At 43.5% G+C, this 27,187-nt stretch overlaps 1 long non-coding RNA gene and 1 other non-coding gene across 2 annotated transcripts; one reads left to right on the top strand and one right to left on the bottom strand.

The window, feature by feature from the left end:
* Positions 1-5,211: 5,211 nt before the first annotated feature.
* LOC118208711 lies at positions 5,212-26,348 on the bottom strand. Its single transcript, XR_004761622.1, has 3 exons — positions 25,848-26,348; positions 5,542-5,831; positions 5,212-5,389 (listed from the first exon to the last, which is right to left on the bottom strand). It is a non-coding gene; the product is annotated as an uncharacterized LOC118208711 (long non-coding RNA).
* On the top strand, positions 10,548-10,639 carry trnar-ucu. Its single transcript is given in 2 exon segments — positions 10,548-10,584; positions 10,604-10,639. It is a non-coding gene; the product is annotated as a tRNA-Arg (tRNA).
* Positions 26,349-27,187: the final 839 nt, after the last annotated feature.

Here is a 27,187-nt window from a genome sequence, read left to right on the forward strand (position 1 = left end):
ATTAACATTGCTGTCAAAACAAAATGGAGGGAAAAAAAAAACCCCACTCTTCCAGACACCTTGTGACTTGAGCAGAGTAAATGAACATTAATGTAGCTGTCAGGAGCCACAAAGCCCGCACTGAGGCTCCGGAAGGATCCGCTTACCCGTATCGGGCTGGTTAGGACGTCTTTGGCTCTCAAAAATTTTGCAACAAATGTTTACAAATTGTCTTCGTGAAAACGGTAAGAAATTGAACGGAGGAGGCGTTACTAACATGAGACCCATAGCTTGACAGCGATTAGAATATCGCGATTCTGTAGGAGACTTCCTGTGAGGTCAGAGTTCAAAGAGGACGAATAGGTGGTGCCAGGCTTGTTGGCATGGCTACCACGTCGCTTTATGGACTCACCATAGCGGCCTTGCTCACTGCAAGTGTTGGTCACTGCATGGTGTGCATTACAAAATGCAAACTGTACAAACGTATGAACGGATGTTGATCTGCATTTTGGCAGAAATGTTTTTGTTATTTTTTATAATTACCAACAAATTGAAGGATTTTTTTGTGGATCAGCCATTAAAATTGAAGCCATTCAATTTTTTTGTCGATTAACTGATTAAAAATAATGATCTTCGCATCTGTGTGTTCATATGTGCCTGTACCGTATATATATCATTGTTTATGACGGTGCCTGCGTGCACTTCCACATATATGTATATGTACTGCATGAACACTCATGTTCTATATGTATGTATGCGAGATTCTGCATCAGCATCTCCACGGCGACAGCTGTGTCGAGTATGATTATTGAGCGGGTGACCTCCCGGTGACCCCGGCGATGTGCGAGTAAAGGGCAGGGAACTGGCGCGTTTGGCGGCGTGACGGCCATCAGAGCCGTCGCCATGGTGATGGATGGGAGCGACCGTTATTAAAGCTGAATTAGAGAGGGGGGGGGCGGGGGGTGGGGGGGGGGGGGTGCGCTGTAAATGATGTTGCAAATGGGGGCTCAGCACAGACTGAGGAGCCGGATGGCGTGGCGTCACTGTCATCAGTCTTTATTACTCTCCTGGGGGAGAGAGAGGGAAGGAGGCAGGGAGAGAGCGAGAGAGAGAGAGAGAGGGAGCGAGAGGCAAGGAGAGAGAGAAAAAGAGGGTGAGAGAGGGAGGCATATAGAGGAAGAGGGAGAGAGAAAGAGGGAGAGAAGGAGGGTGAGAGAGAGAGGGACAGAGCGAGGGAGGGAGAGGGAGTCAGGGATGAGAGAATGATTAAGAGAGATGGAAACGAAGGATGGGACAGAGGGAATGAGGGAAAGAAAGGACAGAAGAAGAGGTAAAGAGAGGGATGGAGAGAAAGAAAAAATAACTGAGTGAGAAGGAGGAAGAATGAAGGAAATTTAAAGAGAGGAGCCACAGACCCCAGCGTGCCACTGTACTCTGACTCTGTGAATCCCTGCCACTGTACTCTGACTCTGTGAATCCCTGCCACTGTACTCTGACTCTGTGAATCCCTGCCACTGTACTCTGACTCTGTGAATCCCTGCCACTGTACTCTGACTCTGTGAATCCCTGCCACTGTACTCTGACTCTGTGAATCCCTGCCACTGTACTCTGACTCTGTGAATCCCTGTCACTGTACTCTGACTCTGTGAATCCCTGCCACTGTACTCTGACTCTGTGAATCCCTGCCACTGTACTCTGACTCTGTGAATCCCTGTCACTGTACTCATCTGACTCTGTGAATCCCTGCCACTGTACTCTGACTCTGTGAATCCCTGCCACTGTACTCTGACTCTGTGAATCCCTGCCACTGTACTCTGACTCTGTGAATCCCTGTCACTGTACTCCTCTGAGTGTGAGTCCCTGCTCCCTGTGAGAGGTCTCCCTGCAGGGCGGTCTCCTGCTCGCCCCATATCCTCCCCCTGTCCTCCAATGCTGCCCCATGTGAGGGTCAGACACACAGTGAACAACAGTGTGGCTGGAGTGGGCCCCACAGATCAGGCACAGTGAACCACAGTGTGGCTGGAGTGGGCCCCACAGATCAGGCACAGTGAACCACAGTGTGGCTGGAGTGGGCCCCACAGATCAGGCACAGTGAACCACAGTGTGGCTGGAGTGGGTCCCACAGATCAGGCACAGTGAACCACAGTGTGGCTGGAGTGGGCCCCACAGATCAGGCACAGTGAACCACAGTGTGGCTGGAGTGGGTCCCACAGATCAGGCACATTGAACCACAGTGTGGCTGGAGTGGGCCCCACAGATCAGGCACAGTGAACCACAGTGTGGCTGGAGTGGGCCCCACAGATCAGACACAGTGAACCACAGTGTGGCTGGAGTGGGCCCCACATATCAGGCACAGTGAACCACAGTGTGGCTGGAGTGGGCCCCACAGATCAGGCACAGTGAACCACAGTGTGGCTGGAGTGGGCCCCACATATCAGGCACAGTGAACCACAGTGTGGCTGGAGTGGGCCCCACAGATCAGACACAGTGAACCACAGTGTGGCTGGAGTGGGCCCCACAGATCAGGCACAGTGAACCACAGTGTGGCTGGAGTGGGCCCCATAAATCAGGCACAATGAACCACAGTGTGGCTGGAGTGGGCCCCACAGATCAGACACAGTGAACCACAGTGTGAATCTGCAACGCCTTTACCACACTCAAGGGAAACGTACACCACGCCACCATACTCATGAGTGTCCATGTGTCTGTGCATCTGTCTGTGTGTCTATGCGTCCGTCTGCCTGTATCTGTGTGCCTGTGTGTCCATCTGACTGTCTGTGTGTCTGTCTGACTGTGTCGCTGTGTCTGTGTGTCTGTGCTTCCGTCTGACTGTGTATCTGTGCGTCTTTCTGACTGTGTGTCCATGTGACTGTGACTGTGCCTGTGTGTCCATGTGTCTGTTGGTCCATGTAACTGTGCGTCTGTGTGTCCATGCGTCTGTGTGTCCATGTGCCTGTGCGTCTGTGTGTCCATGTGTCTGTGTGTCCTTGTGCCTGTGCCTGTGCGTCTGTGTGTCCATGTGTCTGTGTGTCCATGTGACTGTGCCTGTGCGTCTGTGTGTCTGTGTGTCCATGTGACTGTGTCTGTGCTTCTGTGTGTCCATGTGACTGTGTCTGTGCTTCTGTGTGTCCATGTGACTGTGTCTGTGCTTCTGTGTGTCCATGTGACTGTGTCTGTGCGTCTGTGTGTCCATGTGACTGTGTCTGACAGTGTGACCTCAGGGTGAATGAGCGAACACACTCAGCTCATTAAGCCAGCAGGACTCCTTATTACTGCACTGTATCAATCACCCCTTTTTCTTTTAATTATTTGCTTGTGTATTGATGTTGGAGTAAATGTCTCTCCCACTTTCTGGAAGTTTCCATCTTCATCATGGCTACGGCTCTCCTCTGCTGGGGGTCTGCTCATGGGTGACCAGCGCCCCCCTCCCCCACCCCGTCCCAACACTGGTCTTCCCCCTTTCAGTCTCCCTGACAACCTCCCTGCCCTCCATCTTGATCTCCACCTCCATGTGTGAGTTATTTAGTGTGATTTAATAAGTGCATAGTAATCATGCTTCCTTCTCTTTTTGTGGTTAAAGTATGCTGTAGTGCCCTTTTGTTTATAGATGATAATCTAACCCAGTTACAGCTACCAGCTACCCACACAGAGTATATTTGGGTTGTAGCAGTTCAGCATAGTTAGAACAGGTGAAAGGCATGGAAGAGACATTATCAGTAAAGACATTCAATGAAACCAAAGGCTACTCCTCAAGCACAAGAATCAAATTTAAAATGAGATTCAGATTCAAACTCATATTGTGCTTTATTGGAAAGACTTCACAAAATACAGTACGGCCAAAGAAGGACCACACATGCAGGATTTACTCAGGATTTATTCATTTTTTTCTCCACAGAGATGCTGCAGAACGTTTGGCCTGGGGTGCCTGCCCCTCTCCTCCAGGAGACTGACCACCTCTCCAGGTGGGATGTGCTTCACATTGTGGTGTCCACACCAGTCTGGTCTGGAGTCCCCACAAATTTGCCTGGAGTTTTCACTGGTCAGGTCTCTACCTGCTGATCATTTCCTTCAAGCCTTTTCAAAGATTACAAGACCCTTGCTGCATTGCCTGATAACCTTCCTGTCACCTTCTCACAGGACAATGGTGCTGGATTCCATGAACATTTTTCCCACATTCACTATAACGCATTCACCAGCAGCAACTACGCTACCATCGATGGCAACCATCGCACCTCTTCCAGCAACAGGACCCGTCTCCTACAGGCCCCACAAATAACACCAGCACCACCACCAACAGCAGTACAACGTCATCATCAGGACAAAAAACAGCAACCATTCAACCACACCAGATGCCACCTCCTACAATGATAAAAAATAACGACCGTTGCAATATTACCACCACAATAATAATAATAATAATAATAATAATAATAATAATAATAATAATAATGACATTGCTCTGCTCTGGAATGACTTCTCCACTAAATCAGCAGGCCACATTAAAAATTCATTTCCTCTAAAATGGGAGGCGGCAGGTTAAGAAATTAAGACCCTAACGAGGGTGTGTGTCAGGTGATAACTCAGCCCCACTCATCCAACCGCTTGCCTCTCTTATCTCCCTCAAACACCTGCAGCTCCAGCACCAGGGCCTGGGACTCCAGTTCTGAGCTGTTCATCAATCTGGACCTGCTCTTCATATATACAGGACAAGAGGGTAAAGAAAGCCCAGCTGGGGGGTGGGTGGGGGAGGGGGGGGGAGGTGGAGGGGGGTTTATAGAGCAAACATTAAGCAGACATTATCGGGTGATGGGCGGAGTTATTTACGAGGCTGCATTGCAGGCCTCATGCCTGAGTTATGCATGTATGAACAGGCTGCTGGACTGTTCCTGTTTATGGACAGATGTCTGTCTTCTCTCCCCCCCCCCCCCACCCCCCCATCCCCTTCCACCCGCTGTGACCGCAGGCCTGGGACGTGTGTAGAGCGGGAAGAGCTAAGGGATTAACTCAAAACTCAGAGAGACACCGTAGAAGCATACAGGTAAAGAATGATACAAGTATGACATTTCTAGATGTCCCCTTTACCCAGTAAGCATTTTTTATACGGGAAGTGTCATGCACATTTACCCTCCCCTGTCAACTGTTTCTGGCATCCCTTCCTGTTCCCACCTCCCTCTCTTTTCTTGTTTTCCTCCATTCAATCTGGGAGGGGGGGGGGGGGAGCTGTGGGGGCAGTCAACAAGTTTGTGCTTCTGGTCAGATAAAATGAGGTCTCCAGACTCAAATGTAATAAAATCATATGTTTTCATGGTTGTAAATCAAACTCATTTGAACTCTGAAAATGCCTTGCGTTGAATTATGTTTTTTGCTTTGCATGATGAGTTTTGTGTAGTTTTGCGTTCTGCCTTGGTTGCTGAAATATCAAGAAAGATGTATAAACAGCAAAACATTTCATGTTGTGAACAATGATCCATGCTATGATATTATTATAATTAATTTACTCACTATCTTAATTATGACTATGATCGCTAGTATTAAAATAGGGTTGAAAAGGGCGTCGCTCACCTCTTGGAAACACTTCTCGCGGCGTCCCACGGTGAGGTCTCATCTCAGGAAAGAGTTATTGGCATAACCATGCAGCCAGCAGGTTACTCCATCTAAATGCCACAACAGAAATGGCCGTAAAACCAGCAAATGATTTATGGACTCCGCGATCTGAGCGCTGCCAGGAGACCTCTTTCCGTAAAGCTCCTCCTCGCTGTTGCAGAGATCTGCCGGCGCATCCAATGAAATGCTGTCAGATGTGGGTGGGGCTTCCCGGATGATGGACATTTTCAAGGCCAGTAACAGATGGGCTGAAAAAAATAAAAAAATAGAAAACCACCCAAGGAAGTGGCTTGAACCCACAAAACGAAAGACTTAGAAAGCAGGGATTTCACAATGGCCAACTATTGAAGCCAGTTTTTATTTATTAAAAACTCTATTTATTAACTTTATTAAAGCTGTTTCGTGTCCACAGATGCCATTTCAAGATACGAAGTGCCTTACTGGTGATCTTTAAAGAATCCCAGCCCTCCTGCTTTTGTCAAGGTTTCTTCTGAATACTTTGTGAGTTAGTTTGGTGAATTATGTATCACAGCATCACAAACATACCATTTGTGACAACGAGTTGAACAAAAATGAACAAATAAAGACACAACAGACGACAAATCTGAAACATATTTTGATTCCCGGAGAGTCTGCTGCAGTTAGAAATACAATTTTTTAAATAATAATAAGGCATGAATGAGTACAGGGCTGACGGTCAGGAGGACACTGACCGTGTTTTAAGGGCCATGCGTACCCCTCCCTCCGAAAGCGTGCCCCTTTTTGATCCGCCAGCACCCTTCCTTACTCAGAGCTCAAGCAGGTCAGCAAACAAAAAGCAATTATGCTGGCCAGCTGCTGCGAGGGAGAGGGAGCTCGTAATTACAGAGAGGTGAGAGAGGTGGGGACAGCTTCATTCTAAACAGGTACTAAAAGCCCCATCAGTCATCCACCGCTGACAGCCTTCCCGGGTCACGTGACATCCACAGCGCTGTGCTGTATATTATAAGCTGTTGGGTGGAATGGAGGGTGGGGGGGGGGGGGGGTGGGTGGGAGCTGAGCTGATTGGCTGGCGGGCAGAAGCCCTTGCAGAGGTCAGCCAATCAGAGGCGATGACCTGACTATGACCTTGCATCACTTGACCTCTGAATGGCTGGAGGTCATCTCTGGATATCAGGTGGAGAGCAGGAGAGAGAGAGGGATGGAGGGAGGGAAAAACAGGCTAAAGCGAGGCTGAGACAGAAGGAAGAGTAAATAGGATGAGAAAGAACAGAAAAAAGATAGAACACCAACCAGGAAGGTTGTTAAGCTCTCGATTGCCTGGAGACCATATAAAGACATTTAAAAAATATGCTGAAAATGAAAAAAGTGTCCTATTGCCCTTCATTAAATTGTAGTCCTAGAGGACAAAGTATTAATAAAAATACATTTTGAGGAGTCCCATTTGTTCTGCAGAAATGTAATGAAATTCATTTTTGTTACGTTGCATCGCAGTAAACAGGCAAGTTTTGAATTTTTTAATAAATGTATATTTTATAGCTTAAATTACTGCTGAATCCATTATTCCCTAGTTAACGGAAACAATAATTACATTGAACTAGCAAAAAATATGCCTTTAATTTTTTCACCTTGTAGGATTCCTTTTTGTACACATGTACGTAAGCCTAGTAGGCGAAACTCCTTATTGCTAAAACAAAGCTTTTGAACGAGGGGTCAGTTTTGGATTCAAACCCCTCAGCCCCCAGGCCCCAGGTTCAATGTTTGCACCTCACAGCAGACAAATGTAGGACAAATAGGAACTGTGACCGTGGCATCATAAATACTGACCACAGAAATCACTGTGTTGCAATGACCACATCAATCTCCAGACATGAACCATCGAGTGAAAATGCGTTGCTTGAATTGAAGAAGGTAGTCCACCAGCACAGACCAAAAGATCCTGAAAGATTGTGTATGGAGGACTGGTCAAAGATGCCCCTCCGGTAAGACCGCTAATCTCATAAAACACTACAGAAAAGGACTCAGTGATGCTGGAAACGGGTGCCAATAATTTTAGCACCAATCTTTTTGAGAAGGAAAATTATTTCTTATTAAAGACCATATTTTACTCTGAACAAATGTATTAACATAAAAGAGTATATTTTCCCCATTCATCGAGTGTGCCAATGACGCTGGAGCGGACTGTACATTGTGGCTGTGTGTGTTCGCCGCATTGTGGCTCTGTTGACTCCTGCGTTAAAACGTGCTGACCCTCTGCCCGCCCCGCCCCGCCCGCCCGCCCCATCCACAGCCCCTCCGCCTGTCCCAGGGTGTCTCCCGGCGATTGATTAGTGAGAGTAATGAATAAGGAGACATGGGGGAAGGATATTCCTGGGCTCCGCGGTCGGCGGATGAAAGATGGGCCTCCATGCCGCGGGGGTAGGCGATGCTCTGTGACATGATGAGGAGGTAAAGTTCATGAACTGTGCCTCTATTCAGCGCCCAACAGTGATGGAAGGACTCCGCACAAAGACCGCGTGAAAGACGGACAGCGTGCTCAAAGCGCGCGGAGATGCACACACACACACACACACACAAAGACACACACACGCATGCACACACTCGCACACATACACACGCACACACAGACACACACTTTCTCCCCCTTTCCCCTCTCCATATGTCTGGGAGCACATCACCATGGCAACCTCACCCAGGGCAGCACGGTGGTGTGGGGTGGGGTGGGGAGGGGGTGACTTTATATAGCCCTATAGATATTGCGGGGCTTATTTACAATACAGTACGTTTAGTTTAACAGTGCGGCTATGGAGACGAAGGGGTTATAATGGACAGAAGCACCGTGAGTTTCGGTAAGGGGCTGGGTTTTTGCTGCCATAGACAATGCGCAGTTACACAGGGGGCTGCTGGGACACTGGAAATGCACACAATCGATCTTGCTGCATCTCCCCACCCGAGGTATCTCTGCTCCCGTACCGTAATTATGAGGGATGTGCGCGCCCTCTCTGTGTTTGGGTAATTGGGGTTCTCGCTCCTGTGTGCAGCCGTTACTTTCGACCAGGTCAGCCATTCTTCCGCTATCTGTGTTTTCGGGCTCATTTTCTTTTTAAAATGTTTTTTATTTTCTGAATTTAAAAAGAAAGACAAAATTCCTCGACGCGAGCAAAACGTTTAAAAGGCTTCTATGTGCGGGGGGTGAGCCCGCGAGGCGGGAAGTGAAATTCCATCCATCTTTCATAACCCCTCGGCACACGCGACATTGTCGGAGAGTTTGCCCTGGGGATATCTTTAAAAACGCTCCCAATCCCACAGTAGCTGATAACAGGAAGAAAAAAAAAACAAATAAAAAATGCTGGTTCTTTTTAATCCACTGGTTCTAAGAGGTTAAAATACTATGAAAATAACCTTGTCACTGATTCACCTCCGCGTCCGCATCATTTCCCCCGCCTCCGTCTCAGCCTCCGGACGAGCAGGCCTCTCCCCTCCCCCATTTTCAAGAGCAAATTTTCGCAGCTCACAGAAGTGCTGAGTGCAGCTGTTTATTTCACACACTGAAATTCGCTGAGGCTGGAATCTGTCCCCAAACATCTGTTCTCAGGAGGAGAAACAAGGGCTTTGTTTCTGCGCGTGTGCGTGTTTGCATTTGTGCCTGCACGTCTGTTGCTGTGCGTTTGCATGCGTGTGTGTGTGTGCGTGCGCAGCCTATGTGCGTGTCCCTTGTGTGCGTTTGCACGTATGTGCATGTGTCTGTATGTGTGTCTCTTGCTGTTTGCCTTTGCTAGTAGATTTGCATATTTGTGTAAGAGACAGAATTTGTGCTTTTCCATGTTCCCTTTTCTCAAGAAAAAACGATTGGCTTTTACTGAACAACTTCAATCCTTATTCCGTGCAATGTACTGAAAGAGAATAAATGAAAAGATAAAACCACTAAGCGCTCTCCGCCATTAAAAAGAGTCTTTCAAACATTGTTTTCTGTACTGGGCAATGAACATAACATACACCTTCACCCCGAAATGTTACTGAACCATGTAAGCGTCATGTGTGAATGAATGCCGGTGTGGGCATTCCAGAAAAACTTAGCTACTAGCTTAGGACGTTACAGAAATGTTTCACTTCCATAGCGAGAACAAAGCCATAATATTAACGTATCAAGCATGCAACACTAAACTTGTTTCACTTGTTCATACCTACGATAAAAATAGCAATACTTTAATTACATACGCATACATAATTAATCACAAACACAAAATAATTAACGTTTCTAAAAGCTCCTGTAGCTGTACGTGGACATTAAAATGTCGCAGGACGTTAACTTTAATTATTCACCTTTTCATTTAGGAAGCAACATAATGTTAGCTATAGCTTCTGTGGCTAGTAAGCCAAAGTTGCCAAAATCATACGCCCGCCAGGACTGCATACGTATGAACTTGAGCAACTCCCACACCAAGCTATTTCTTTCCGTGTTGACAGCCTCTTGTTCAGACAACAGATGCTGGCACCATCGTTACGTGTGAATGACACCAACCCGTTAAATAACGGATAGTCATTGATGAACTCGGATGCAATTTGGGGAATGGATTTATAGCTTATTTATTTTATTAAATATTTTGTATCACCTTCCAAAGTTAAAAATTAGCTAAGAGATTAAAACTCCATTGATTTGTTTAAAAGGAGTACAGAGGAAATGTGTTGTGCGGTTTTCTTTTCCTGTTGACAATTCTTTGCATAGCATAGTCCCCTGTTACTCAAATCACGGCCCTCGAGGTCCGAGCACTGCTGGTTTTACACCTTAAATTACCAGGGAGTCAGGTGTGAATGCGGTCTGGCCAATCGGTAGCACTAATATTATTGTTCAGCTAATTAGCTGGGGGAAGAGAAAACCAGGGACGGATTTGTATTTGAGGTCCAGATCTGAGTATCCATGGATAGTCTAATAACGAGCAGAAACATACGGGTAGGCATCAATGACGTAATGCACCTTGGCATCGGGCTCTGTGGCGCAATGGATAGCGCGTTGGACTTCTAGTCAAACACGAGAGAGGTTATTCAAAGGTTGTGGGTTCGAGTCCCACCAGAGTCGTCATTTAGGCTCACGAAGAGGGAATTCTCAAGCGGAAGCAGTCAAGAAATCATCGAGCCACTTAATCCATTAAAAAATCAAGCCATCCAAACAGCAGATGTGGGAAACCTATAGCCTGTTCAGTACCACCCGTATGGTAGGCCTAATGTTCCAAATTAGAGGGACTCGCATAATTGTATCCCTGTTGTCGTTATTTTAATAAAATTAGGATTTTAAAACAGCGTTGCCCATACAGTCACAGGCAATCTGACACCACAGGCTTTTTAATGGCTTCATCAAAAAGGAAAGATGGTTAAGCCAATCTTAATAGCACACGTTTTTTGCATATAATCCATTAAGTTAGTGGTCTGGTGTTCTTTTACCAACAGTAGTTCAAGAAAGCCATATTCGCATCCGCCGAAAACGGAGTTTCGCACAGTCGGAGAGAGGAAAAACTTTCGGGTGCTTTAGACGTGCGCGCTCCCGAAAAGCGCAAGCTCTAAAAGTATGTGACAGTTCACACAGGGGCTCTTAGTCATGCGAACAGTTCACCCAGGAGCTTTCAGTCATGCGAATGTGCGGTCTGTCCAAACTGCGGGTCCAGGGCTGGCCGGATAAAAGCTTTCTGTTACAATTTTAGAGCATGAGCATGACATATTATTGCACAATAATTTAAAAAATGCATATTGTTCAGGAACTAAAGTACAATCCAAACATTACGGTTAAGTTATATTCTTCCCTAGAGGCCTAAGAGGGATGAGATGTATTCTATCATAGTTGATTGAACGCTGAATATTTTTTTCAGTTTTCTACAGTACATGAAGTAATAAAAAAAATGGGTGCTCCATTTTATAATGGCCTTTCGCTGGAAAGAGATGCACGTTTGCCGCAGCGTTTTCAGAGGGGAGCTTCTCGGCTATGATTTGACAATCAGGGGAGTGTCCGGAATGCCAGGAACTCAAGCCGGGTGTCCCATAAGGACTAGCCCTTTCTGTCGACCGCATTCCTCCACAAACACCCAACTAGCTCTTTCCAGATATACCCCCCTGCCCCCTGTAGCAGGAGTTCCCAAACTTTCATAATTGAAAAGCGGAGCCCCCCTAAAAAATCCCTTCCTTTGGTAGAGGATCCCGATTTCAAAAAGATACTAACCTGTGAGACTTTTCCCTGGTCAATCTCCCACTACAAGCAAAAATTCAGCAGCTATTTAACACTCTGGCACGTGGAAAAACATCTCGAACGGCATCTCGTTTACGATCAACGCCAGGCATGCATCCATATCATATCAAATACGCAGTGAATCAGAAAGATCATACAATACAGATGTCAGAACAAGATTTATTTTACCAACCAGGCGTATTTTATTTAAAACTAGACAATTCCTGCAGAAATTGTGAAGTGTGGTTGCCGCCAATATAAAGTCGACTTTCTGTTGAACAGAGTGAACAGTGGTAGGTAGTTGCTATGATGTTTGAGGCAGTTGCTAGGGTATTGCTAGGTGGTTCTATAGAGTTCTAGGTGGTTTCATGGAATTCTAGGCGGTCGCTAGGGTGGTGCTAGGTGGTTGCTATGGAGTTTCAGGTGGTTGCTATTGAGCTCCAGGTGGTTGCTAGGGCATTGCTAGGTGGTTGCTAGGGTATTCTAAGTGGTTGCTAGGATGTTGCTAGGTGGTTGCTATGGAGTTCTAGGCGGTTGCTATGGTGTTGCTAGGTGGTTGCTATGGAGTTCTAGGCGGTTGATATGGTGTTGCTAGGTGGTTGCTATGGAGTTCTAGACCGTTGCTAGGGTGTTGCTAGGTGGTTGCTATGGAGTTCTAGGTGGTTGCTAGGGTGTTGCTAGGTGGTTGCTATGGAGTTCTAGGCGGTTGCTATGGTGTTGCAAGGTGGTTGCTAGGGTGTTGCTAGGTGGTTGCTAGGGTGTTGCTAGGTGGTTGCTATGGAGTTCTAGGTGGTTGCTAGGGTGTTGCTAGGTCGTTGCTATGGTGTTCCATGTGGTTGCTAGGGTGTTGCTAGGCAGTTGTTATGGTGTTCCAGATTGTTGCTAGGTGGTTGCTATGTAGTTCCAGGCGGTTGCTATGGTGTTGCTAGGTGGTTGCTATGGAGTTCTAGGCCGTTGCTAGGGTGTTGCTAGGTGGTTGCTATGGAGTTCTAGGCAGTTGCTAGGTTGTTGCTAGGTGGTTGCTATGGAGTTCTAGGTGGTTGCTAGTGTGTTGCTAGGTTGTTGCTATGGTGTTCCATGTGGTTGCTAGGGTGTTGCTAGGCAGTTGTTATGGTGTTCCAGATTGTTGCTAGGGTGTTGCTAGGTGGTTGCTATTGAGTTCTAGGCAGTTGCTATGGTGTTGCTAGGTGGTTGCTATGGAATTCTAGGCGGATGCTATGGTGTTGCTAGGTGGTTGCTATGGAGTTCTAGGCGGTTGCTAGGGTGTTGCTAGGTGGTTGCTATGGAGTTCTAGGTGGTTGCTAGGGTGTTGCTAGGTGGTTGCTATGGAGTTCTAGGCGGTTGCTCTGGTGTTGCTAGGTGGTTGCTATGGAGTTCTAGGCCGTTGCTAGGGTGTTGATAGGTGGTTGCTATGGAGTTCTAGGTGGTTGCTAGGGTGTTGCTAGGTGGTTGCTATGGAGTTCTAGGCGGTTGCTATGGTGTTGCTAGGTGGTTGCTATGGAGTTCTAGGCGGTTGCTAGGGTGTTGCTGGGTGGTTGCTATGGACTTCTAGGTGGTTGCTAGGGTGTTGCTAGGGTGTTGCTAGGTGGTTGCTATGGAGTTCTAGGTGGTTGCTAGGGTGTTGCTAGGTGGTTGCTATGGAGTTCTAGGTGGTTGCTAGGGTGTTGCTAGGCGGTTGCTATGGAGTTAAAGGCGGTTGCTAGGGTGTTGCTAGGGTATTCTAGGTGGTTGCTAGGATGTTGCTAGGTGGTTGCTATGGAGTTATAGGTGGTTGCTAGGGTGTTTCTAGGGGGTTGCTAGGGTATTCTAAGTGGTTGCTATGGTGTTGCTAGGTGGTTGCTATGGAGTTCTAGGTGGTTGCTAGGGTGTTGCTAGGTGGTTGCTATGGAGTTCTAGGCCGTTGCTAGGGTGTTGCTAGGTGGTTGCTATGGAGTTCTAGGTGGTTGCTAGGGTGTTGCTTGGGTGTTGCTAGGTGGTTGCTATGGAGTTCTAGGCGGTTGCTAGGGTGTTGCTAGGTGGTTGCTATGGAGTTATAGGCGGTTGCTAGTGTGTTGTTAGGTGGTTGCTATGGAGTTCTAGGCCGTTGCTAGGGTGTTTTAGGTGGTTGCTAGGGTGTTGCTAGGGGGTTGCTATGGAGTTCTAGGCGGTTGCTAGGTCTTTACTGAGTCCAATGACGCGACCCATAGTTCTCTATGACAAACGGTTCAAAAGTTATGAAATATCAAACATCGGCCAATCAGGAAGGGGGGCGAGGCTGATCTCCACCAATGGACAAAGGACTCTCTACCATGTCCAATGAGGCATTGCACAATTTGTGGGCAATTTTTCCCCATAGAGATGAATGGCCGAATGTTCAAATCTAGAGAGAGACCAGAGTACTGCTGCTAGAACACAGGGCATTGTGACATCACAAGGGTGAGAAGACAGAGCATTGTGACATCACAAAGGTGAACATTCCGCCATTCATTCTCTATGGGAAAAATTGCCCACAAAAATTCAAATTTTTCAAAAACCGTGCAACCAATCTTTCCACAAAGTAATAGCACACCATTCCCGATCAAGCCGCTCGATTTGACATATTGCACGTGTATGTGGTGCGAAAACTCTGGGAGGAGTAGCGGTCCAAAAAATGGGCGGAATAAATAATAAAGAATAATAATAATAATAATAATATGTGCAATAATAATAGTGTAGTTGCCCTAAGGCAACCACACTAATAATAGATAACTATCTATTAAAATGTAGTTAACAAAACACTGAAATATAAGACAAATTCTCAAAAGTTTTATTTTGCAGTGATCCCCTGAACCTCCTTGAGGACCCTTCCAGTGAGACAGGCTTTTCTCTGTGTGTTTTGGGAGGGACCCGGGATGTTCATAAAGGGGTGAGACAGCCTTTCAGTCTCCACTCTCCTTCTCCCTGGTCTGAAGCTTGAGGGTCCTCCACGCTCTGGTGTGCAACTTTCACCAGCTCCTTCCACCCTGTGCCTCAAACGCATTATTTCAGGGGGTGACTCAATCCATCCTTCAGGTTCTTTGTCCCATACATTAGTGTGTAGTGTAGTGGGTAAGAAAGTGTGCGTCTAATGTTTCCTTTGAGGGTTCAGTTCCTATTGGTACAGGAAGTGGATGAAAACGTTGAAGGGCCAGTGCCAGGGAACTCTAGAGGGTGTTGGGCCATCATGTGCCCAGCTAAATCTGTATTTAACATGAAGGCTGGAAGTCTTCCGGAGGAACATTGACTCTGTTTTTCCATGAGAAAGCCAATCAACTCAAACTTATTCGATGTAAGTGAAATATCATATAAAGGCTTGATTGGATTCATATTTAGTGACTGAGAAAGCCAAGAAATGGAAAATGGTGTGCCCCTCAGACAACTGGCCAGCTACTCAAGCTCTATGGTAGGAATATTGTCATCATGGAATACACTCCTGTCTACAGAAAAGAAATACTTTAACATAAGATTAAGATGATCACTCAGCAGCCCTAAGTAACGTTTGACATGGAGTTTGTCTTCTAAATGTACAATTCCGGAGAGGATGATATAGCAGTTAATTTTTATTTACATTTTGTCAGTCTTATTTAATTCAGCAGGTATTTCTCCCTTTATTGCAGCTTTCTCGTTCGGGCACCATTATCAGACTTGAGTCATTATCTCTGTTTTATTCCCCCGTTTGCTCTCATCTTTGGCAATACTCCGGTAACCTGATCGCTTATATCCATTATTTGATTACAGCTGATTACAGTCATGTTAAGCCAGCCCCGCTTCTTGGTGCTCCGCTCTGGGAAAGCACTCTGCGTCATTACAGTTGTGTAGAGCGGGACACTAATTAAAATGAGATTGATTGGTATTTGATATAGCACCGTACAGTTTGAACTTTCGGCTCAGAAGCGAGTGTCTCCATGCTGCGCCCGATTCCCCTCCAAATGCAACTATTTGCACCGCTGCAAACACTGCTGTGTCAGAATTATATACACAGTAAAATGTTCAATGTTAATGCAGCTCTAAACAGATGATGTTTGGTCCCAAGGTCCAGAGTGGGACTAAATGTTATCTGTTTGGAGTTAAATGAACACTGGACATTTGACTGTGTACTCGTCTCATTATAACGGATAAAAATCTTAGAATCTATTTTATTAGTGTGACACGTCAGTTGGTCACATATTTCTTGTCTTGTACGTTTCAACTGTGGCCCTTGTGAGTTGTGAAACTGAATTAACAGTCAACTCTTTTGCTGAACAATATGTATATCAAAGACGGGCCAAGCAGTTTTCAAAAAAAAAAAAAAAAAAAAGAAACTTCACTTGTTTTGTAAATGATTTACTAAAATTACTATATTGTGATCAAATTAAATTATAGACAAAATTATGACAAAAAAGTACATACTTGAATAATGCAGATCTACATTTGGAAATAAACAGAAGTCGCATTTGAGCGTTTGAAAGACTTAAAGCTGAATTAAAAACGTTTACTCTCATCTTTATCAAAACTTAAACAATATTCTTTAAAAATCTTTACAAATAAATATGTTACTATTTTCCATGAAAAATCTCTAAAACAGAATTATGTTAGTGTTAACATGCTTCTGATAATGCGAGAACAATGTACGGACATTTATTTCGCCAATATTTCTTGTACAGTTAAGCACCTGTTAAAGCCGATTTTCTCAGAATTCAGTTTCTGATCAGGAGACATATCGGCACATTTAATATGTTCATCTAGCTTCAGTGCAGAGGCATAATGGCGTCTTATTTCAATCATGATGCATAATTTCACGGCACTGTGCGTTTTACGATATAATTCAATCAAAATTTACATTTCTTCCGGCCACAAACCCTGGCTATGAAAGTGGACTTTGGGCCGCTTAACTGCGCCCGTACGCGCACATTAAGGTACCGACGAATTTTACTGAGGGATGCAATGAGCTATAAGGTAGACTTAATGAATGTTTTGAAAGCTATAAATTGGCAATCGTGTGAGGTAACAGTCCATTTCCATCATTTCCAAGCGTTGAAATGCACTTAATGTGCTACAAAAATAATCGTGCCTCTTATAAAATGACCATTTACATAAAACTGTATCTGTTTTTATGGCACGTGAGATATCTGCCCGATATCTGCGCTAATTTGCATTACAGCAGGGAGTTGAATACAACTGAAAAGTTGTACAGGAATAGAGGAGAATCGCCGTAAATGTAAAAGTTTTTGGATTTGGATTTTGTTAAGTCACTCAGAAAATATTTGGCCTAGCACTATGGAATTAAAAAAAAAAAAAAAAAAAAAAAAAAAGATGTGACATGTCAGTAGTCATTAGTCGTTTCAGTTACATTGAAAACCTCATCGAATCGGATACAATGAGAACCAAAGTACACGCAGCCTGATGTTAGCTACATTAATACCACCGAGTCTGCATGATTGTAACAGAGGTGCGGAATAATTGTAACAGTAAATGAAAACGCCCTATAAATTGCGTAAGCAGGTTTTTCTGCACAAACCAATGTTAATCAAGGAAACATATCCAATGGTAACTTGAGATGAGCCATATTATCAGATCATAAAGCATGGGGCTTTATTCGTGTAAAAAAGACTGTGCATAAACATTGATGCATAAGCAACTTTGTAACTTACCGCGAAGTGCGTTGGCATAACGTCCAAATCGATGAGGAAAGCTGCTTTTGTTAGTTTATTAATATAGCAAATAACCTACCATATAGACCAGTCTGCTGCGCGCTTATTTTAAATGCCTGTGACCAGGTGGGACTGTTTCTTATCCATCACTTGGAGCACCCAAGACTGTGGGTGAGGCTGTGTCAACGCAGTAAGCAAATTAGCTGAACACATTTAACATTAAGCACTGAACTAACTTTAAAAGTCAAGCACATTGATGAGGAAAATTAATTTCTTAAGTAAATGTGAAACACCATATAAAATAGCAAAGATCTCCCCAAAAGGACACTACACGTACAGGGTTTTCAACACCATCTAGCCTCTCTAACCTCCAGATCCGAAGCCCTCTCCATGACTTCTCTGGGTACCAACCCTCTCGTTTTCTCCTTCGATTGTATTCTGTAAACATATAACAGCAAAAAAAAATCACGTTGTTTGTTATAGCACCTCAGAGTTCAACAGTTGTTGAATTTGTACAAACGGGGACATCATGTTTTTTTTTTTGTTTTTTTTGTCACTTAGCATCCCATTTCTGCTAGAATACATTCGGAAACCATACAAACTTTTCAAGGACCGATAACTTTTTAAAATTATGAATGATTTGATTTATTGTAAATAAAAATGAAGCCTTATACCCGAAAATTATTTCCGGAGTAGACTTTTACTTAGCTCGCTCAGTTTTTAAAAAATATTCCCCACAAAGGTTATCGCATTGCTCCGTTCTTTAGGTAGGTCCGAATTGCACAGGTACAAACTTCAAATGGCTATGGTAGCCACATTGTACATTAACTTATTGACCGTGTTACATTAATCAAGCGTTAAATTCATGGCGACTCCCAACTACTGTGAGTACAGTAACTGTTCATAAGGATTTTGTATTGATATTCTCGATCTTGTATAGGCCTATTGATTTTTTGTTAATCACATTAATTGAAGAAACGTAACCGTAAATATGAAATGAAGTTTATTCCAAAACCGGACGTCCGTATAGGGCTATATTAGATACAAGTCCACAAAAGTTCACACATTTTAGTTCAAGGATGTATTCAATCTGATCACACAACGATGAAAAAAACTCACTTTAAAACTCATTTAAGTTTGTAAAAACATTTAAGGCAGTAACAACTTTCGCCATTATTAACAGAAAAAAACAAAAAGTGGACAATGAGAAAATATTTGCAAATAAATTGTATTGTCCTTGTATTCATTTGACAATTCAAATTACACTTTCTGTGTATGAGAGGTGCTAAAACACTAATTAAAATAATGTATTATTATTGTCATTACATGTTCAAACAGTTTACTTGTAAGAAACAACAACAGCAGTGGCAAGAAAAGACGGAAAAATGACGGACGACTGCAACACTTTCTTGAATTCAGACCAACACAGTTCTGCTATTTTAAGGATTGTTGATAAATGGCCCACAATTATTATAAGAATAAACATGACGGTACAAGTCATGACGGTAATAAAACTAACCACAATCTGTAAACGAATCATAAATACATGCAGTTCTCCCGCTCTCTGCTCCCCTAGGTCCATTGACCGGGTCAGCGTTGTCCCGAGGCGTGTCAGAGGTCAAGAGGTGAAAGGTAAACTCGGGAGTAACTGCATACATTAGCAGGCTTTCGCTGTGTGGCCTGGAGTCCCGTGCTAAAAATGGATAGCCAATCTCAATCTCTTTAATTGTGTGGACGGGTATGTTTGCAGTCTTTAATAAATCAGCGTATAGTCAAATTATTTACCAATTACTAGAGTCTTTATTTCGTTCGCTTTGAACAAGGTATATTTCACTTTTTACATTTCTGTATTGACCAACATTTTGAGGCGTGAATTATGAGAAATTATTGGACAAACACAGTATTCCAAATTGCTTGGAAATATTCAGAACTTGTACAAGTATTTCCAAAGTTATCCCAATCACGATTTTATCATGAATGAGGATCAGGTAAATCCGTACTCACTTAAATGAAAAAGTTGTACTATCACGCCTTCCCAATAAAAGTAAAATGTTCGGTGTTGATTGAACTCTTACAGAGTTGATATCTGTCCAAGTGGGCTCAATTGTACTCTAGTAGATTAAACTTAAATTAGCACCGAACATTTTACTATGATGTCTGCGTGAAAACAGGACCTTGTCCTCCTCGAACTGGTGCCACAACAAATATGAGAAAAGTGGCTCTGGGAATCTGTTCGGATTAACAGGCTATTATCTTTATCACCATCAGGAAAACTGAAACATTGGGGATATTTCCTCCCTCGTTGTCTCTGGCGAAATACAGAATCAATGACTGAATCAACAAAATGAGCAGGCAATGTTTGTGACCGCGGTGGACCAATTTATCGTTGCACCTGTAAATTACCAGCATCGCTCATGCACAATTCTGCTGCACGCGATTACAGTTACAGCCCCCCTCTTATTCGCAACTTCCGTAACGACGTTTATTCATTTGAAACACTTTGGCGGAATGCATTCAAGTACATAGAATCTCATGGTGCCCGACAAATTACAGGTTGATTTACTGTGGGACATGACAGTTTAACAATATGCCACGGCCACGGTTTATTGTTTAACGCGCTAGGGTGCATTAAACTCAGCGGTGAGGTAGTAAATTACTAGTAAGTAGTAAATATGCTGTTATGCGATTTTAGATGGCCTGATATACAGCGGTAGTTTGTATTTAGAGTTCTGTTTAAAGCACGCGGTGATTAAAGTCAAACAGTGAAATAGCACGGTAATACCGGATAAGTAGACCAATTCTAAACCTGGCAATAGATAAATCTATATCAGTCAGTCAATCAATAATGTCGATTCAAATAATATTAACATTACGAATGCATTTGTGGAACACGAGAGGAGTTCCTCGGTAATCCCTGACCTCGAGCAGCGCAAAGAAGGGAGTTAATGGAATCTTAAAAGGAAACTCAAAACACTTAAATAAATGATCATTTTGGTGATTAAGATGAGGAGGAGGAGCAGGAAGACGAAGCAAAAGAATGGTATAAACTACAATCTTCAATCATCCCGGGAGTGTTTATTGCACGTGAACGACATTTTATACCCCTGAAGAAAACTAATTAATATAATAAAAACCCTTGTCTCGAGCAAACATATTTTAACGTGTTGCCTCTGGACATAAATAGCCCAACTGACTAGCTGAACAGAAGCCAACACGTCCCCTTGCAAAATGTGTTTTTATTTTAAAGCGAGACACTGCTCGCTTGTGTTTCTGTGGAGTAACACGCAGTCTTCTGTTCAACTAGAGAGTTGTTTCTGTCTATATGCAACATGTTACAAAACTGTTGAAAATGCAAATAGGACAAGTTGCTCTAAATCGCACCGTAAAATATAGCCTCACAGTACATGGAAAACAAAACATGCCTTGCGCACAGGAGGTGTTTCTCTCTTTCATCACCCCATATATATAACGGTATGCGCTGATCTATCTTAAATTAAATGTCTCGTTCTATTTATCTGAGCATAATGACGCCATAAAACGACGTAATTTAAACGATTGGGTGGGAGTGTTCTGGAAACTACACCATACTTCATTCTGCTCTCTGTCGCACTTAAAGTTACTTTCTCTCGTAACACGTGCATTTGCACTTGAGGAACTGGAAACTGTAACTGCAACAGTTTTACAGTTTTCACTTTTAACACCGTTCATCTTTCACGGAGCACCGCGTGGCGCTTTGATGTCAGCGAAATGAAAAGTCGGTGTCAGCGCAGGTTCATTTCCTGGCACTCGATTTAACCTGCTCGTGCAATAAATTCCAGAATATAAACGGCTCAGGAGAAGCACTTTGTAAGTTGACAGCGCCTAACCATAATTTAGAATGGCGAGAAACACCGATCATTGGTGGGGTGGTTTATTTGCAGATAAAACTGGAATGCTAAGAACGAGTGGTACCCTACTTTCAGTGTATGAAAGCGTAAATGAAGTGTCGGTGACCCTCCTCTTTGCAATCTATATATTCCACATAATTTCAAATCATGTTTTTAAAAATAAAATTAAAAAGTAAATATATAGGCTTTAAGTATGCTTTTTGTGCTTCAATCATTTTATACTTAAAGAGCAGCACGAAAACAAATATTGGAGCGGAACGTCACACACGCTCTTGGCAGTAGGCTACTAAAAGCAATTGGAGACGAAAAATAATGATGAATAATAATATATGCACCTGAGCATGACTCTCAGACATAAAGGTACAGTTGAGGTACATTATTTAGGGAAACAAAGTAATTTTACAAGCAAAAATGGTACAAATGAATTATGTATTACAGATAGGGATACAGTTGTATGTGCCTATAATATGTTACTCTACAGAAACTTTTTCATACATTTGTTTCTGAAATATGGTATAAATCTAGTATTTGTACGGAAGGCATGCTGATGTAAGAATGCAGATATGTTCGATATAGTTCTATTTGGTTTGGCTTAGAGAATCAAAGTCATTCATTTAGTTCATTCGTAGACTTTATTAAAAGCCCAAATAAGAACTTAAAATAAGCAAGTTAAGTTAGTATGTTACGTAATGTTTTTCCTAACCAGTGGTATATTTGGCTGATGCAATATGCAAACTTGCACGGTGTGAACTGACCTAAAAATCACCGGAAAAAATTGTAAACCTGTATCCACATTGTCCAGACAACTCAAACTGGGTGACTGTACACGGTGGCATTACAACCCCCTCCCTCAACATTCTTAATTCTGTTGAAGATTTATTTAAAATTGGTTTGCGAAATGTAATGTATAACAATGGGGCCAACCAGCAGGTATTATAGGGTGACAAAAAAATCAATTCCAACGTGAACAGCAGTCAGTTGACGTTAAAGGCTTTTGTTGCAACCTGTCTATAACTTTGGACTTCTTATAATTTTTACCATTAACATTGAAGGGAAAGTTTCAATATGTTTGTATGTTATGTAAGTTATTTTTATGATTGTTCATGTAAGAAAGATGGAGCACTCAAAAAAAGGGCTATATAAATAAATAAATAAATAAATAAATAACAATTCTGTGTGATTGTTTCGGGCGGTTACTTGTAGATTTGAGGTCATAAGCTACCTGTAGTCCTTATCAAAACATGTTTGATGAACAAATTAAGCAGTACTTTTCTCGAGTTTCGAAAATTCTGAACATGACCGTCCAGTATGGCTTCCACAAAAAAGTAAGCCATCATAAAAGTAGTAATGCTGGCTTTCTCCAGATGAAAACGGCATACGCTAATTAATTGTTGATAGCATTGTGATTATTAAGACATTCCTGTTTTTTCGTTGTCCTTATTTTAACCTTATTTAAAAACTGAGCACACTAAGCGCGTATTGGTGGTTCGTGGAAGTTTTATATAAAATATGGTGAAAATCAGCACAGTTCACATCAAGGATGCATGAAGTCTCACATGACTTAAGGATGGATAACTCTCATCCCTGTCCATGAAGAGCAAACTTACGATTGGCTCAGACGTGTCACACGGGTCGTCTACACCAATGAAGGAATATCACGTACCGTCCGTAAACATCAGCGCCTCAACAGCCTGAAGCCAGAAGGGGATCCACGAGACTGAGATCATTGACTGCCTCAGTGGAGTAGGGTTTGTCGGTGTGAAAGCACCTTCAATAGGCTCCCTGAAGTTTACTGAACTTGAAGTGGAAATGGTTTCCCTTTGTTTGAAGTTAAACATTTTGAAATTACAAAAGTCTGAGTTAGCCCTGGATGGCGATCCAAACAATGCAGACTGGGATGTAAAGCACGCCAATTAAAGCTTCAGTACACGAACACACGCACGCACTTGCGCGCGTGCACTAGCAGCATGATTTATGACTTCCAAGTTAATAGAATTGAGGATGGCCAAAAGGCAGAAACGAATCAAACTAAATATTTTGAGAAATGGCCTGCATACTTTAAAACGGTCAACCAGTCAGGGAAATGATTCGGCCTACCACGCGGAGAGAAAGAAAAGGAGAAGCGGGAATAGAGGGGATCGATACGCATAGCCCCAGTCATCTGGGCATCCAGCCCACAGTAATTCAGCTGCTGTCAGGGCATAATTGAGGAATGACGCAAGAGCAGTATAAACAGAGTACAAAAGTACAAAAAACAAGCTCAGAGAGCCATATATATATATAAGTGTGTGTGTGTGTGTAGGGGGATGCAGATAGATTTTGTTGTTTATTTGCATGTTTATATATATGTAAATTTTTACATATGTTGAAGACGTTATAGTTAAGGGCTTTGCTGTTGGCCAAAGATCCAACCTTACAGTTGCTGCATCTATGCTTTATCTATTGCTTCTTTAGCCATTGTGTAGAAAGCATGGGCTGGTATGCTATAAGAAATGTGACAGTGACTTCACCCAAACACTGCAGCCCACTTCTGCAAAGTTACTCTACAGAGTTATCTGGAAAACACATGCGGAATCACAGTAGGAAAAAGTCAATAATGTCAAACACATGCTGGCGCAGTATAAAATTCAGTGATAAACTCTAATAGAATACATTTGATCAGAAGAATTATGCATATAAACTCTGAAATATATTATATTTCTGTGCACACAAAACACACACACACACACATAGACAGATGCAGACACAAACATACACATCTGCTGGTTAGTGGACTTGCATATTGTAAATGTGCCAGCAGTAACACCAGCAGTTTGTCGACACTCAATTGGCACTGGGTCAATCCCCTGAGCTTCCCTTCTGCAGGGCCACTCCAGTTCTTGTGGCCCTTGGCCTTGGGTCAAGGAGCCCCCCTAATGCATTGAGAGAAGGGTTCTGGAAGCAGTGTAACCGTGGCAAACCACTCCCCCCCCCCCCCAAAAAAAAAACTGTGCACCCATTGCCAACAAGGGCTGAGGAAACTAAGACAAATTCACCAAAAATGCCTGCAGGCAAAAGGGCTGTAATTAACAAACTGGCTGCACATATCACACAACCTGGTGTGTGGTGTGTATCCTGGTCAGGTTTGGAATTACAGTCTCGCTCTTCTTTTTTTTGGGGGGGGGGGGGGCTGTGAGATTGTGGACTAGGGGGAGGTGGGGTGGGGAATGGGTGTGGGCAGACTATGATTGCAATCACTATTGAAGGGGAGATGACAACTCAGGACTCTTTTAGGGGGCTGAGTTTGGGGGCTGGCCATAATTCAGACCCTGATCCTGACACAAAATGGCCGCTCTGGATGACCCAGGTGGGAGTTACATTGGTGCCGAAACCTCCCCCCTTTACTGTACAATGTTTAGACACTATGCATATGCAATCAATTAATTTACAAGACCCAATTCTTCATTACATCTACGTAATCTATGTATGTTCCTACATTCTTTTTTATCATTACAAAAAAGAAATTTTTAATGAATGAACAAATGTTCAAATGTTTCATATATCAATGGACCTAATTAGCCAAACTATAAGGACGTATGAGCAATAATATGACTTTAAAAATATGACTGCTGACAAATGCTTTTGCCCATCCAATCTGCATGAGAATTGTCTATCAGTTTTAAGATTAAAACAAGATCAACGTTGTGTTACAGTATTTTATCCAGGCATGGCTCAGCTTCAGCTTTACTGGGTACCCACCTAAAGGAATTCGTGGTGAATCTTAGCCTCAAGAACACAGCCAGAGTTTTTTCACCACAAACTCAATCTCACAATCTTCTGGTCATATTTTCTTCCCAACCTCAGCCATTCCACATGGTATCATCACAAAAAATTTGGGGAAACTCATTGCAAAGCAGAAAGTGAAATCTGAAATCAAGAGCTAAACGACTCCTTTCCTTCTTTTCATCTTGAATTTATTCATTTATTTACTTATTTATTTGTGGGGGTGGGGGGGGGGGGGGGGGGGGGGGGGGGGGGGGGGGGGGGGCTGTGTGGTGATGAAGATTGTGCAATATACTTTTTCAGTTTTATAAAGCTTCTTGCCAAATGCGCCCTCTGGTTACAACAGTTGCCACATCACTGGCTGCAAAGTTTTTCAAAACCCCATGTAGCCATCCAAAAATTCTGATTCCAGTTTATGTACCAAGGCATGAAAACACTCTTAATAATGAGTCAGGAGGTGACTAGACGACTTTCTTCAGGCGAAAAAAAAAAGTTTAAGATGAAGGAATAAACAAGGTATGTGTCATATTAAACATTTTATTTTATAGAAATAACACAGCTTAGATAAGTCAACTGTTGCTGTGGCAACAGCGGTTACAGTCTTCGCTTGGTGTTCACCCCATTGTAAAGAGTCATAATCCCTTTAATGTCATCATATTTGCGAGACTAACTGACCAATTCTGTGTTGGACAGATAAACACCAGACATAAATAAATTACCGATTTAATAAACATCTGATGTACACAGCACTGTGTTCAATGCGCCGTAAACCTAACTAGCCGTATAGGAACTTACCTTTCCCGCGATGATTCGCCGCACTTTCATTTGCGGAAAAAGTTTTGATTCTGCGACTGATCTGGCGCCCCTCTGGTGAGCGCGATTACTCCCGCCGCTCTGTATTAAGCCATCGGCCCATACAGAGACCCAATCGTGCACGTGAATGTGCGAACCACGCGGCCCTAATCCAGAGTGAAACTGACCGAAGGAGTCTCTGCTGGTCCATTTCGTGGCTTCGGAGTGGCAGAAACCGCGGGCGGGGATGTGGACACGGCAGCCTTGTAGTTTTGCCGGAACTTAGGTCAAGCAGGTGTCCTGAATTAAGGGGAGACTGAAGGCTCGCGCTTTTTGAAAGTACCGGTCGGAACGAACAAAGGGTCATGGGGAGAGGGAGTAGCCAAGGGGGGAGTCCTTGCTGGAGAGAGGCAGGAACAGGGGAATGTCCAGGGCAAAAAACAGCACCCTTGTTCTATTCGCTGCGCGGCAAAGTTTAGGATGTGCTCGTTGGTTTAAATTCTGTAGCTTATCCACCGGTGGATGAACCCCTCCCCCCTGAATCACCACTTCAGCTTGAGTCAGGAACTTTTCTATGCCGCTGCCCCATGTCTCGGGCACGCTTTGTAAGATGCCGCGGTTAACAGCGCTTGGTCGGCCTCTCTCTGGCACCATGTTACGCACAACACAACTATAGATCGCTTCATCCGCCATAGGCTGCTGGGAGCACAGCGAGGAAATTCGATCCGCGATTGAAGCAGATGACGTGACCCATCAGTCTTGGCCAATGACTGACCCCCCCTGTCATGTCCAGAGGGAACAGACGCTTTGATTAACTAATGCAAGTTGTAAAAACACATTGACGAAGGAAAACGGACAAGACCCCCGAGGAAAGAGCCCTCATGCGCTTACTTCTTTTCTGTTTTTTACAAAACTTTATTTGTGTGGCCTGTTCCGATGGATTTGCGGTGCTTCCTGGGCATGCGCCATAAAACAACCTCAGAGTTCAAACCAAAAAAAAAAAAAAAAAAAAAACTGGCCGCGTATGGAACTTTAAGGGATTCTTTCCAGGTATCGTGACGTCAGGTAAGCTATGTCATCCGAACCCACAAATTTAGTTTCAACCAAAGGATGCTGCTTCCGCTCTATTTTTCACGTATATTCTCATTATATGAACCACTGATTTTCTTATTAAATATAAAAACCATTCAAAGGTCTTTCTGAAATAGTTTGTTCCAATTTTACTTAGGAAAAAAAGTTTTATTCAACGCAGATGATTGTATTTCGACAAATTTTGATCGAAGAACACCACAGCTAAAGTTAACAATCAACAAAAAGATTTAAGTATTACTTTGTAAGAAGTT

Source organism: Anguilla anguilla, chromosome 11 (assembly GCF_013347855.1).
Source record: "Anguilla anguilla isolate fAngAng1 chromosome 11, fAngAng1.pri, whole genome shotgun sequence".
Taxonomy (NCBI): domain Eukaryota; kingdom Metazoa; phylum Chordata; class Actinopteri; order Anguilliformes; family Anguillidae; genus Anguilla; species Anguilla anguilla.